A 15,247-nucleotide genomic window follows, 5' to 3' on the forward strand; every position below is an offset into this window, starting at 1 on the left:
AAAGTGCTCCGCTGTCCCTGCAGCAGGTGGTGGAGAGGGTGGACAGGATTATCCAAGATGGACAATAGTTTGTTCAGCGTCCTCCTCTCCACCACCTTTTCCAGACTATCTAGTTTGTAGCCGATGATGGAGCCGGCCTTCTTAACCAGTTTGTTAAGTCTGTTGGTGTCACCGGCTCCAATGCTGCTCCCCCAGCAGACCACAGCGAAGTACAAAGCACTGGCCACAACAGATGGTAGAACATCTCCAACATCTTACTGCACACATTGAAGGAGCGAAGTTTCCTCAAGAAAAATAGTTGACTCATCCCCTTCTTGTAGACAGCATTGATGTTGGTCTTCCAGTTCAGTCTGTTGTCGATGGACACACCCAGGTACTTGTACTCCTCAACCATGTCCACCTCCTCTCCCAGAACTCTCAGCGGTTGTGGAGCCGTCGCCTTCCTCCTGAAGTCGACCACCATCTCTCTGGTCTTGGCCACGTTCAGGAGCAGGTGATTCCTTCCCGCCCACTCCACAAAGTCCTCCACTACTGCCCCGTACTCATCCTCCCGTCCATCCCTTATACATCCTACCACTGCAGAGTCATCAGAGAACTTCTGCAGATGGCAGGACTCTGAGTTGTTCTGGAAGTCAGTTGTGTACAAGGTGAACAGAAAGAGGGACAGAACAGTTCCCTGAGGAGCTCCAGTACCACTGACCACCGTATCAGACAGCACACTGCCCAGACGGACAAACTGTGGTCTGCCTGTCAGATAGTCATTGATCCAGGAGACGGTGGACACGTCCACCCCCACCACCCGCAGCTTCTCACTCAGCAGCAGTGGTTGGATGGTGTTAAATGCACTGGAGAAATCAAAGAAAGTGATTCTCACAGAGTCACCGGTTCCATCCAGGTGAGACTGAGCTCGTTGCAGCAGGTAGATGATGGCGTCATCCACTCCCACATGAGGCTGGTACGCAAATTGCAGAGGGTCCAGAGAAGATTTCACCAGCGGCCTGAGGTGGGCCAAGACCAGCCTCTCCAGCACCTTCATCACATGAGATGTGAGGGCAACCGGTCGGTAGTCGTTGAGGCCGGATGGAGTCGTCTTCTTGGGGACAAATGTCGGGGAATGTGAGGCTTTTTGTGATCTTTTATTTGTAATTATGATGTCAAAATATTATACAAATTCACCAACATTGTTAAACAAATGCTGGTCAAAGTTTTAAAAGTTGAGGTAAAACATAAAAAAAATTTGCATGCAAATTCCAGTTTTCACCCTGCCCGGAACACCTTCTTTTCAGTGTTACTACCTCATCCAGCTGATGTCAGATCATGTCCACAAACAGCATGAGGAGACATAGTTATTATGGTTGTCCACTCTCATATTTCAGATTTCATTGTGGATGAAGGAAATATAATACAGTGCATCCAGAAAGTATTCACAGCACTTCACTTTTTCCACATTTTGTTATGTTACAGCCTTATTCCAAAATGGATTAAATTCATTTTTTTCCTCAAAATTCTACACAAAATACCCCATAATGATAAAGTGAAAAAAGTTTGTTTAAAACATAAAAATATAACACGTACATAAGTATTCACAGCCTTTGCTCAATACTTTGTTGAAGCACCTTTGGCAGCAATTACAGCCTCAAGTCTTTTTGAGTATGATGCTACAAGCTTGGCACCTATTTTTGGGCAGTTGCTCCCGTTCTTCTTTGCAGGACCGCTCAAGCTCCATCAGGTTGGATGGGGAGCGTCGGTGCACAGCCATTTTCAGATCTCTCCAGAGATGTTCAATCAGGTTCAAGTCTGAGCTCTGGCTGGGCCACTCAAGGACATTCACAGAGTTGTCCTGAAGCCATTCCTTTGTTATCTTGGCTGTGTGCTTCGGGTTGTTGTCCTGTTGGAAGATGAACCTTCGCCCCAGTCTGAGGTCCAGAGCGCTCTGGAGCAGGTTTTCATCAAGGATGTCTCTGTACATTGCTGCATTCATCTTTCCCTCCATCCTGACTAGTCTCCCAGTTCCTGCCGCTGAAAAACATCCCCACAGCATGATGCTGCCACCACCATGCTTCACTGTAGGGATGGTATTGGCCAGGTGATGAGCGGTGCTCATCTGTGCCTCGATACAATCCTGTCTCAGAGGTCTACAGACAATTTCTTGGACTTCATGGCTTGGTTTGTGCTCTGACATGCACTGTCCACTGTGGGACCTTATATAGACGGTGTGTGTCTTTCCAAATCATGTCCAATCAACTGAATTTACCAGGTGGACTCCAGTCAAGTTGTAGAAACATCTCAAGGATGATCAGTGGAAACAGGATGCACCTGAACTCAATTTTGAGTGTCATGGCAAAGGCTGCGACTAATGTGATTTTTTTTTTTCGCTTTTTATTTTTAATAGATTTGCAAAAATTTCAAAATAACTTTTGTCACATTATCATTATAGGATATTGTGTGTAGAATTTTGAAGAAAAAAATAAATGTTATCCATTTAGGTATAAGGCTGTAACATAACAAAATGTGGAAAAAGTGAAGCGCTGTGAATACTTTCCGGATGCACTGTATATTCATAAGATGAATACAGAGTTTTCTGAACAACAATGATCCTACAGTAGAACTTCAGAATGACCTGGACATGTTTGTGAGTCATCCCCTACACTGTTTGTGTCTGTTTGTAGCTATGCAGTGATTTTGAAGTTTGTTAGGCTCTGTGGTCCTTTTCAGTGTGTCCTGGTGGGAGAAAAGTGGTTCACTATGAGTATAGTAGTGTTTCATATGTCAAGATGTGTGCTTATGTTATCTGTCAGTGTATAATAAATATCATGCATACTTCTATTCTCAGATAAATGTAGATGTATAATGAAACAAAACTATTTTAGAACATTGCAGCAAAGCTGGCAGGAGTGTGAACTGGCCGTGTCAGCTTAACTCACGCCAGCTCTTGGTTTCGCTTGACTCAGCTTGATTGTGAACAGTTTTTGAACATGAGGCATGTAACCTTTTTTAACAGCCAATCATCTTGTTGCAAGTCAGCTGGTCTTGTCAGTTACAAACTGTCAGCTAAAACAAAGTCTCAGAGTTTTGAACTGAAAAAAAGAGACGAACATCTCTGATTTATTTTAGGAAAACCCACATCCGGTCCCATCAGTGGCTCTAAATTCTCAAATTCTCCCTTTTTTTCTGCCATTTCATCACAACTAAAAATGCAACAGGTGCAGGTGGCTCACTTTCATATATCATACATGTAGTAGATATTGATGTTAAACCAGCTAATTGTAGTAATAGCCAGATTCTGTTACAGTTGGTTTTACCTTCTGCAGATAAACAGCATTAGTTTCATTCAGTCTGCAAACGGTTGCATGTGTTAAAAGCACAGAAGAGCTTATGTTCTGTTAACCCAACACACTGGTCATTTCTCATGGCTAAAGGTGATTGTTATCCCTGCCAATCAGGTACTTTAAGGCTAAATACAGAAAATCTGCAAATATCCCAGCATGTACCTTCAGTTGTCTCAGATGTGCATGCATGGACATATGTCAGGCCAATAGTATGTGCATATGAGGTTTAATAAAATGTAATCCTGGAATTTATTTGTACTTGTTCTACAAACACTAACATTCATTACTTAAGGGTGTGCACAAAAAAAAGATCTATGGATGTTTTAAAAAAAAATCCTACCTGCCTTTTCTCTTCAGGCACTATTTGCAACTAAACCTGGTCAGTGCATCCAATTACAACTTGCCCTGCTCTCCTACTCCTTTCTTCAAGGGTGTTTTGGGTATTAGCAAAGGTCCCAAATCCACATCTGGTGCCCGGGAAGCATAAATATTCTTTTTGGTGCAATAAGTGTTTTTTCGACATCACCTGAGCATGACTGGGGAGCCTCAGCGCTGAAATCTGTACTTTTTTCGTATTGTTTCTTTCCTTGACAGACCACACAGGTGTTTAGCATGTTTCAACCTTTCCAATTACATATTTTCACATTTGTGTTAAACCACCCACAAAGCATACAATAGACCTGTAGATTGTGGAATCTGTTTCTTCCATTCCAGACAGTATTGATTGTATGTAAGTATGCTTTGAATATCAACTAATACATCATGCTAACGTCCAATGTATTTTGTTTTTGTCAGGTGTCTTTCATTCAAAAATATGGATCTCTTTTAAAGAACATATAAGACCAGAAAAAGGCTGTATAATCTGAAATATAAAATCTGAGATGTATCCTGCGCTGATGAGATCTGGTGTGGAAAATCAGACCAGAAGACACAGTGACTGAACATGAGCAAAACTAACATAAGTGAATCTAAATGCTTCTTAAATCATCGGTGAGATTGTTTTCTGTTTAAAATGTGTCATGTTATGTTCAAAATGTAATCATTCAAAGTGGTTGTTTCTGACAGTGGTTGTTTAAATCAGCTCTTCTGATTAATTTGGCAGCAAATGAATGAGGCTTGGCAATATTTATTTTTAATGCTTCATCATTGCCAGCTCTCAGTGATACAGTGTGCTGGACCTCCGAGCTAAAAGGTGAAACACGTTCAGGATTTGTTGCTTCTGCATCACAAATGTCTTACTATTGGTTTAGTATATAAACTTAATGTTCTATTCAGGATCCTGGAAACCCTGAGCCTTGTTAAACTGCTTTAGAAACATGCCAAAAATCAGGTTTTGTGGGCCCAGATTCAGATCCAAGTCTGAATTCTGAATCTGTTTAGTAAATAGTTTTCTACTTGAGGATTATACTGGATTGTAGATTGAGGATTTTATTTGAATTTATAACTCAAAACAGAATCAGCAAGAAGTGGTTGTTGTGGATGCTCTGTCCCACGATGCACTCATGTCTCACATCAGGTACATGATTAACCATCATTTTTCTTGGTTTTTTTTTTTATCATTTTGAGGAGAACTTTTTTTTAAGAATTGTCTTAACATGAATTAAAGTCACACAGCAGGTTTCCATCATGTGCATTATATTACACTACAAAAAAGAAGAGTATTGGGAGAGTTTATAAATATGTAGTTTATAGATATATTGTTTCTAGAAAATAACACATTTTTCTTTTACATTTTTTTTAAGGAATCTCTGCAATTTGGGGGACTACTGTGTCCTTGTGTTGACGGAGACGTGTTCACTTAAAACATCTTGGATAGCACAATCGAGTTAGCGTGGCTAACACGGCAGAGAGTGCACAGGTATGTTTCAGGGAGGCAGCCTGGTTGTTTACACCAACAATTAATGCTGTTGGAATGTCAGGATGGTCTAGAAATTCCACCCTCAAATTTTGAATAAGTAACTGTGAAATGCGGACCATTTTACTTTGCATGGGCGTTGACATCGATGAGTGTTATTGCAGTTTATCCCCCTAAAATATGGAGGCTATGGTTGAAGACTACAATGCTATGAACAAACTTTAGACGGCCCAATTCAGGGCTCAAGATAATGATAACATCCTATCGTATGTTATCATAATTAGAATTTTGATAAAGGAATTAATGCCTGTTTTTATGGTTGTTTTATACAATCATTGTGTTGTTGGGTGTTGTGTTGTTAAGGCTTGTTGAAATTTACGGGTTGTTTTGTTTTAATGGCTTATTTGATGTGAAGCACTTTTTAACGTGAGTTTAGAAAAGTGTTATACAAATAAAGTTGATTATTATTATTATGTATTATTATTATTATTATTAATAATAATAATACAAAATACACAAGTACACAGACATCAGAAACACATACAGAGCAGCATCCTCACCACATGTTAAATGATGTTCCTTTTACACACACAAGGATTTCAGAATTTTATATTTCTACCCAACAGGGTAATTAGTTTTATTCTATTTCAGCACGTGTTCACAAAACATACACTCGGCCTGTGCCAGTGCCTCTGGGTGGAACAACAACTTTGCAGATCTATTGTAGCATATACCTAAACAATATTTCCTATTGTTAGACCATATCGGCAGCTCTAACTACCTTTTTGTTCTGCCAATGCCTACAATAGGCCCCAGGTGACACAATAACTACTGGTGGTGAGGGAGATCAGAGTGTTGCCACAGGAGGTAATTCAAACTCTGCATGGCTGCTTTGAATGCACACAGTGGCACATTTTCCAGAAAGCATCAGCTTATGAGGACATCACAGATCTGTGAGAATATACAGAGGCTGTAAAGGGATTTGTAAACAGATGCATAGACAATGTGACTATTGTTAAAACTATAAAGATGTGCTAACCAGAAACCCTGGCTGACTGGGGAGGTCTCCTCCCTGCGAACGATCTGGAATGCTTTTAGGTCTGGTGATGCTGCAGAATACAGAAACAACCTAAAAGGGTATCAGGGACGCACTTCTTTGACAACAAAGACGTATGGTGCTTTTGGCAGGGATTTCAAACATTGAGCACAAGTCCACACTGCAGACTGTCTATAGACAGCATGCAGAAGGTTTATTCAGCATTATATGCTACATCCATCTCACTCTGACGTATCTGGAAAACAAGAACACCTGTTCTAGAGTCCTGTTTATTGAATTCAGCTCAGTATTTTATATAATCCTACCATTAAGTAGAGAAGCTGAGGCTGTAGAATGTGGACATAGACACTTGCAACTAGACCTTGGATTTTCCTAATGTGTACAACTATGATCTGGCAACCACACAACACATCACCTTGGAGGGGATAGGAAGGCCTGGTATACTGAGCCCCCCATCGTTCACCGTGAGAACTCATGAATGCTCTGCCAGATTTAACAAGTACATCATAAAGTTTGCTAGTGACACCACAGCAGTAGGTCTCATTAGCAATCGTAATTCAATTCAATTCAATTTTATTTATGTAGCGCTAAATCACAACACGGGTTATTTCATGGCACTTAACACATTAAAGTCCTTACAGCAAGACTTTACAATATTATACAGAGAAACCCAACAATTCAACAATTCTCACAAGCTAGGAGGGAAAAAACTCCTCTTTAAGGGAAAAAAAAAAACCTCCAACAGAGGGAAGGAAAATCTCCCTCTTAACAGGAAGAAACCTCCGACAGAACCAGGCTCAGGGGTGGGCGGCCATCTGCCTCGACCGGTTGGGGTGAGAGGAGAGCAGAGAGAGAAAAGGACAGCATAGATATAGAAGAGAAGAACTGTTGGTGGAGACGACAATCACAGAGCAGAGACATGCAGCTCCATGACGGGACATCTGGAAAATAAAGAACAGAAACTACACGAGTGAAGGAACTGAATGGAGACAACAGACAATAAGAAGAAGAAACTATGGGAGAGAAGAAGATGGTGAGGTATGAGTCAGTTAAAGAGGAGGAGGAAAGAAAAGAAGCTCAGCATGTAACGAGGTCCTCCAGCAGCCTCGGCCTATAACAGCATAACTAAGGGTTGGTTCAGGTCTACCTGAGCCAGCCCTAACTATAGGCTTTATCAAGAAGGAACGTTTTGAGTCTAATCTTAAAGCTAGAGAGGGTTTCTGCCCCTCCAACACAAACTGGGAGCTGGTTCCACAGGGGAAGAGCCTGAAAACTGAAGGCTCTGCCTCCCATTCTACTTCCAGAAACTCTAGGAACCACAAGTAGATCAGCATACTGAGAGAGAAGTGCTCTGCTAGGATTATATGGTTTTATAAGATCTCTAAGATATGATGGAGCCTGGTCATGTAGAGCTTTGTAAGTCATCAAGATAATTTTAAATTATATTCTTGATTTCACAGGAAGCCAGTGAAGAGAAGATAAAACTAGAGAAATATGATCTCTCTTGCTAAATCCCGTCCGTACTCTTGCTGCAGCATTTTGGATCAGCTGCAGGTTTTTAATGAGTAATTTGGACATCCTAACAACAAGGAATTACAATAATCTAGCGTAGAAGTAACAAATGCATGAATGAGTTTTTCTGCGTCACGCTGAGGAAGGATTTTCCTGATTTTATTAATATTCCGTAGATGAAAGACTGCAGTTCTGGAGATTTTCTTTATATGGTGGCTAAAGGACAAATCCTCATCAAATATGACTCCAAGGTTCCTCACAGTTTTGCTGGAGGCCAAGATAACGTCATCTAGAGTAACTAAGTGATTACAGAAAGAGTTTCTGAGGTGTTTAGGACCAAGTACAATAACTTCTGTTTTGTCTGAATTTAAAAGCAGGACGTTTTTGATCATCCAGGCCTTTATGTCCTTTAGACAGGGTTCAAGTTTTACTAACTGATTTGTTTCATCTGGTTTTATAGAAAGATATAACTGAGTGTCATCTGCATAACAATGGAAGTTGATGCAGTGCTTCCTGATGACATATCCTAATGGAAGCATGTACAAAGTAAAAAGTATTGAGCCGAACACTGAGCCTTGAGGAACTACATAACTAACTCTTGTTTGTCTGGAAGACTCATTGTTAACATGGACAAACTGGAATCTATCTGATAAGTAGGATTTGAACCAGTCTAATGCAGTTCCTTTAATCCTCGTAACGTCTTCTAATCTCTGTAATAAGATCGTATGATCAATTGTATCAAAAGCAGCACTGAGGTCCACGAGAACAAGTACAGAGACAAGTCCATTATCTGACGCTAATAAAAGGTTGTTAGTAACTAATGATTCCGCATATAGAATGGAGGTGGACCAACTGACAGCAGGGTGAAATACCCCCAACCTGGCAAAACCATCAAGATGATTCTGCAAGAGGGTCTGCACAATCCTTCAATGACCAGTTCTAGTTTTGTGAGGAGGAGGGTAAACAGCATCAAGCTCAAGGAGGTATTTCTGGTCAGACGATCTGAGTTCCTGTAGCAACACCACAGCCTACATCCATGCTCCACCTCCTCCATAGTTTAAAGAAAGCAGACCTCCCTATTCCAATCCTAAAACCTTCAAACAGAAGAAGCAGTTAAACAGGACAATGACGACAGCTGAAAATTGTATTGCTTCTCCTCTTCTAAATTTGCAGGTGAGTTACCACCAGCACTGCATTTGCAGAGCCTTTAGCATTACCAGAGATCCCTCCAACTATTTCCCCATGCAGTCGGTAAAAATATATGGAAGTGTTCACACAAGAACCAATAATTACAAAACAGATGTTCATGCCGTTCAACTTTTGAACACACAGCAACCACAATCTGCCTATTTAATTTATAAAAAATGAATTGAGATTTTAACATTTTCTTTGTCCAATTTTGGTTTTGGTTTTAGGATAAACAGTATTTGTTAAGATGTGGTGGTGTTTTAATGGACCCAGATGCAGACACAGTAGGATAGCTGTTTTTACGAACTAGGGAGTCTTTGTTTTCTCCAAACAACTGACACACAGTAGGCAGAGATGTTCAAGTCCATAAGAGGCCAGAGACCAATTTCCAGCGAGGAGACCAGTCTCCTCTCCTCTCTATTCCTGAGCTGGAAGTTGGCTCTGCTGCGAATCGCAGCTGGCAAACAGGTAGACAGGCAGGCAGGCAGTATGCAGAGTGGGCATGGCTTCGCTGTGGGGAATCCCGAGGTCCTCCACAGTGAGGCAGGCTGCCTTAGCTTGTAGGGAATCCCGAGGTCAGCCACAAGAGCAGCAGACAGGCTGAATTGCTGTGAGGAACACAAAACAAAACACAAGCACATGGCAAAACCATAACAAACAGACAGGGGAATGACAGCACACAGGAGGAGAGGTGATCGGGGACAAAACAGGGAAACACACTAGGATCAGACAGGAATCCTCACAGTATTTCACAGATAATATTGTGCACATGTGACTTAATCTTAAGGCAAATAAATATAGTCCCTAAATTATCCTTCTGGTTCATTTTAAGTTATTGCTTATTAATGTGTCTATTGTGGCAGCATGGGTCAAGCTAACTTTGCACTCTCCACCTCTGTTTAGGGAAGTCTGGGAAATGAGAAGTGGTTCACAACAGCATGGGAAATATGAGGACAACTAGCACGAACTCCCTGCAGCCTTGCCCTGATTATTACATGAATCATTTTGTTTTCCAGTCTGACTGAAAGTAAACACAGAAATGAGCTGCCTTGAAAAGCTATATTACTTACTGCAATACAGATCTCCATGTAGGGATACTGCCATCTGATCACCAGCATATCAATCCGCACACACCAGTGCATTAGTTCATTGTATTGGTCAAATAGCACAAATGTAACAAGCTGTAAAAACAATGCTGACATAGTATAACCCCATTCAGTTGAAATGGCAAAGGTGTCAGCAAATACTTACTTATTTGCACATCTAGCACACATAAAGCAACATTAGCAATTACTCTGAGTAATGTATCTTGCCTTACTTTATTTTAACGGATGACAACTGCCTGCATCTGGAAGGTTGATGAGAGTGGTGGGTGTGAAACAAAACAAAAAGCTAAAAGATGATAAAATGCTCTGCAGCGCTGAGGGGAACTGCAGAGCCTGATAATAATTCACTTTGGGTCACAAGATTGAAAGTTTACTTAATGCAGATCAAGCTCCATATTCAGTATGTGTTGAATCAGCAAAGACGGAGTCAATAATGACATCCTGTAGTAAGAGCCTGCATCAGTCAGACTGCAGTGCCTTCTTTGTGCACGATCTTGTTTGACTTTCTTCCAACAAAATATTGAGGTGTAGTATTAAAAGCAAAACTGACTATCTTCAAACTTCAGAAACAAACACTGTGGTTGAGACAAAAGCGGCATCACTCCTGCTCACTCTGGCCTGATTGGCCCCCAGCCGACCACCCCACCCACTTCCTCTACTCCTGCTCTCTCTCCCTGATCTCTCCCATCACTCTCACTGCTGGACACGTTACAGCCAGCCATAAACAATAAGCAGAGAGCCTGTCATTGTGCCCACCAATGCAGCAGCAGCCGTCTCGGGGGGTCATCTAATTAATGCAGGGGATTATTGCCGGGTCCCTGGGCCGAGGCTGGGCCCCGCTATCTCTGAATAGGGTCATTATGGGAGGTAATGAACAGAGTGAGCAATGAGTTTTGGGCCGACTTGGCAAGAGGCTGTCTCAAATGTCAAAGCCACAATGTAATCATCACTTTGTTTGAGGCACTGGGGATGCACTTTATTTGTTTTTGTGGAACTAGTAGCATAGAAACTGCATAGATGGTGTCATGAATGGACTCATCTGGAGGGATGAGGGAGGATTTGTTACTGGCAAAGTCCCTCATTGACACTGCTAATGTTTAAAGGCCTACTGTTGGTACTTTGACTGACCCAGGGTGGCTCCTGTGGGTTATCACTCAGAGAAGTTTTGATCTTGAGATTCACACATGAAAACAATTGTATCTTCCTGAAAAAATGCATACTGTATGGAGCAAAATAGTTTGTCATTGTTAATGACAAATTTGTTCATTCGTATTCCCAAAACATCATTATTGACATATGGGCACCCATATTGTAGGTCACGTGTCAAACTGGGCCGAATCCGGCCCACCACGTCATTGTATGCGGACCCGCGAGAGCTTCAAAGGCATATGCAAATGAAAGTCTATGCCACTTTACAGTGTACAGTACTGGATGATATAATGACCACTGTCGTGAAAACGGAGAACTTCACTGAGGTACTTGTTTTTGAAGGAGGTGGGCTCGGAGCATGGAGATGTGCCATACCATACGTAGAAACGCGGTCCTCAAACGATTTTTTTTTTTTAGCTTAGGGAAGAAATTGCTCTTTTCATGCAAAATAAAGGAAAACTCCTGCCTAAACTGTCAGATCCAAAATGGCTGTGTGATTTTGCTATGTTGTGTAACATAACGGAGCATTTGACCCAACTGAATCAGAGGCTGCAGGGGTGCAAACAAGTCATCACGCAGATGTCCAACATGTTCACAGTTTTCCAGCGTAAACTGCACCTATGGAAGTCTCAACTGGAACAGGACAATTTTGGCCACTTTCCTGTCTGCCAGAAAATCTCAGCCTCAGTTTTCATGTGCTTGGTTGGCTACCAAAGTGAACTGGTTAATTGTTGAATTTGATCAGCGCTTCTCTGACTTCAGAACACAGCACTCAGACTTTGCCATCTTTGCCCATCCTTTCACCGCCGACGTCGACAGTGTGCCCCATCTCCTTCAGATCGAGTTAACAGAGCTTCAAAGCAACAGTGGTCTGAGAGCAAAGTTCTAAGATACTGCAATCGAGGACTTTTACCGTCTATTGCCTCCTGCTTTGATGCCACAGCTCCGACTTCATGCTGCCCGTGTTCTGTCCATGTTTGGGAGCACCTATCTGTGCGAACAGATGTTTTCAATAATTAATCTAAACAAGACCAAGCACAGATCACGCATCACCGCTGACAACCTGTTTTACGGATTCCTACAGCACAAGACCTGAAACCAGACATTGATGGACTGACCGCAGGAAAACTGTCAGACAAAACAAATAGGTAAGCATTTTTAAAAACCTGAATTAAAAATATAATAAAATGTAGTTTAACCAAGAATAAGTACAGTGTAATATGTGTGAAATGTAATGGCTGTGCTTGCATTTTGTTTTGTGTCTGTTGTTATTTTCAGAACATGATCAATGGATGAGGATGGTGTGTGATATGGTGTCTTTGGGTGAGGAAGGATCTACGTGATGTGTTCAAGGCCATGCAGCATCACCTCATCAACTTCACCCAGAACTTGACCAATATAGTTGTGAACTGAGAAGAGTCTCATTTTTATTCTGAGTTAATTACATATACTACTTTGTATGTGTAGCAATGTATTCAGTGTGTTTACAGGTGTATGTGTTCATACAGCCAAATGTTTACTGTAATCAAAACCATCTCTCATTAGTTGGTTGTATGCCCTCTGCAAGGCTGTCTGCAGCCATTTGTTTTTGTAAAATGCCATATCTGTCACTGGTTCTTAGCAGCTCACAATTATTTGTTGTACCATAGTTCTGTCCCTCTCAACTGTGACGAAAAAACAAAGTTAATGTAATAACTTGTGTAGCGGTGTTTCGACTGCGTTGTCCATTATTAAGCCGCAAATGAGCTGCAGACACAGTGACTTCCTTTTCTTACGTGAATGACAGGAGATCTTTTACCTCTTTTCCTTTTATCTTTATTTTACGCAGCAAAGCGTTAACTGAAAACACCAAATAATATACTCTGTTACACGATAGAAAAACAATATGCTCTCGTGCCTAATGCAGCTCTCTGTTTGGCACCTGCTGCCGTCATGACATCATTAAATCACAAAAAAAAGGGATCACTCATTAACATAAATGTCTTTCAATATATTTTACATATCTTAGTTCCTGCGCAATGAGCATAATTCAGAAATTAAATTACTAATATTACCGAAATTCAAATGAACTAATAATACACGTGTGGCTCTTACAACTTGTGTTTGATGACATTTGTCTTTGTTATTCACTTTAAAAGTTTGATCTTTCATAGAGTAATGTGGGTTTCTTAACCCTTAATTAAATGGATTTATGTTATAATGACATAGAAATGTGATCACATATTTTTACAGTTATATAAATTAATGTACAATATTTTTACACTTGAATAAACAATAATCAAATGCAGAGACAGTTATTTAACAATATGTTAGGGAGTAGTTACATTTATACAGTGTTACAGTTACGACTGGCCCTTTGAGGGCAACCATAATGCTGATGTGGCCCAGGGTGAAAACGAGTTTGACACCCCTGCTGTAGGTGGTACCTCCAAAATAAAATAAATAGATACCAAAAATGACTGCCTTGTGGTTGTATGCCTTCACCAATCAGTCAAGTTTTAGTCGACATCCATACAAATACAAAATGTATTGTGAAGCTTCTGCAGCTTGTGCAGCTTCTTTAGAGCTGTCACTCACCCAAAACATTCAACATACTATAGAGGTTGTGTCTGTTCCCAGACCAATTATATTTAAAAAAAACTCAAGAAAATATGTATCAATAAAAATGCAATATAAATTGATCCTACTAAATTAATGGATCAAAAAAATCTGACAATTAAAAGCAGACTATTAAATATCAGATCTCTCTCGTCTAAATCTCTGTTAGTAAATGACTGATCATCAGATTGATTTACTCTGTCTCACAGAGACCTGGCTGCAACAGGAAGAATATGTTAGTATTAATGAAGCAACTCCTCCTCTCTAGTCAGTTCCTAGAGAATATTCTCCTCCGCAAGTCGCCACCTTAATGTGGTGGAGGGGTTTGAGTGGCTCAGTGATCCTATGTTTTCTGGGGCATCAGCCCCTGGTAGGGTCTCCCAAGGCAAACTGGTCTCAGGTGAGAGCCCAGACAAAGAGCGCTCACACAGACCCCGAAGAACGGCAGCCCACAGACTGAAGCCACCTCGCCCAGATCAGGGAAACCGGGGCACCCTCCCGGAGCCAGACCCAGGAGGGGAGCTCGCCGGCGAGCATCTGGTGGCGGGCCGTTGCCCATGGGGCCCGGTCGGGCTCAGCCCGAAGAAGCATCGTGAAGCAGCCACCCTGTGGACCAACCACCCTGTGGACAAGCATCGGGGTCGGGGGCATTGCATACTGGGTGGCAGGCCGGGCCGGGGGCCCGGGCGAACCGATCGCCGGCAGCACAGACTAGCTCTAGGGATGTGGTACGTCGCCTTGCTAGCGCGGAAAGAGCCGGAGCTGGTGCAGGAGGTGGAGCAGTACCAGCTAGATATAGTTGGGGTCACCTCCACACACAGCTGTGGAACCAAGCTCCTGGAGAGGGGCTGGACATTATCCTTTTTTGGAGTTGCCCAAGGTGAGAGGCGCCAGGCGGGAGTGGGGATACTCATGAGCCCCCGGCTGAGCGCCGATGTGTTGGAGTTCTCCCTGGAGAATGAGAGGGTCACCTCCATGCACCTCCGGGTTGCAGGGAGGAAGACTCTTACTGTTGTTTGTGCTTATGCAACAAACGGCAGCTCAGACTATGCAGCCTTCTTGGAGGTGGTGGGGGGAGTCCTGGAAAGGCCGCTGCCTGCTGACTCCATAGTTCTTCTGGGGGACATCAACGCTCATGTCGGCAACGACGGACAAACCTGGCAGGGGGTGATTGGGAGGAACGGCCTGCCCGATCTGAACCCGAGCGGTGTTTTGTTACTGGACTTCTGTGCCAGTCACAGCTTGGCCATAACAAACACCATGTTCGAGCATAAGGTGGCTCATAAGTGTACCTGGTACAAGACCACCTTAGGCCGGAGATCGATGATCGACTTTGTAGTCGTATCATCAGATCTGCGACCGTATGACTTGGAGACTCGGGTGAAGAGAGGAGAAGAGCTGTCAACTGATCACCACCTGGTGGTGAGTTGAATCAGATGGCGGGGGAGTCGGC

The sequence above is a fragment of the Brachyistius frenatus genome, unplaced genomic scaffold, assembly GCF_029030835.1.
Source record: "Brachyistius frenatus isolate BFR_SWC_R1_liver_20210118 unplaced genomic scaffold, ASM2903083v1 Contig_212, whole genome shotgun sequence".
Lineage (NCBI taxonomy): Eukaryota > Metazoa > Chordata > Actinopteri > Embiotocidae > Brachyistius > Brachyistius frenatus.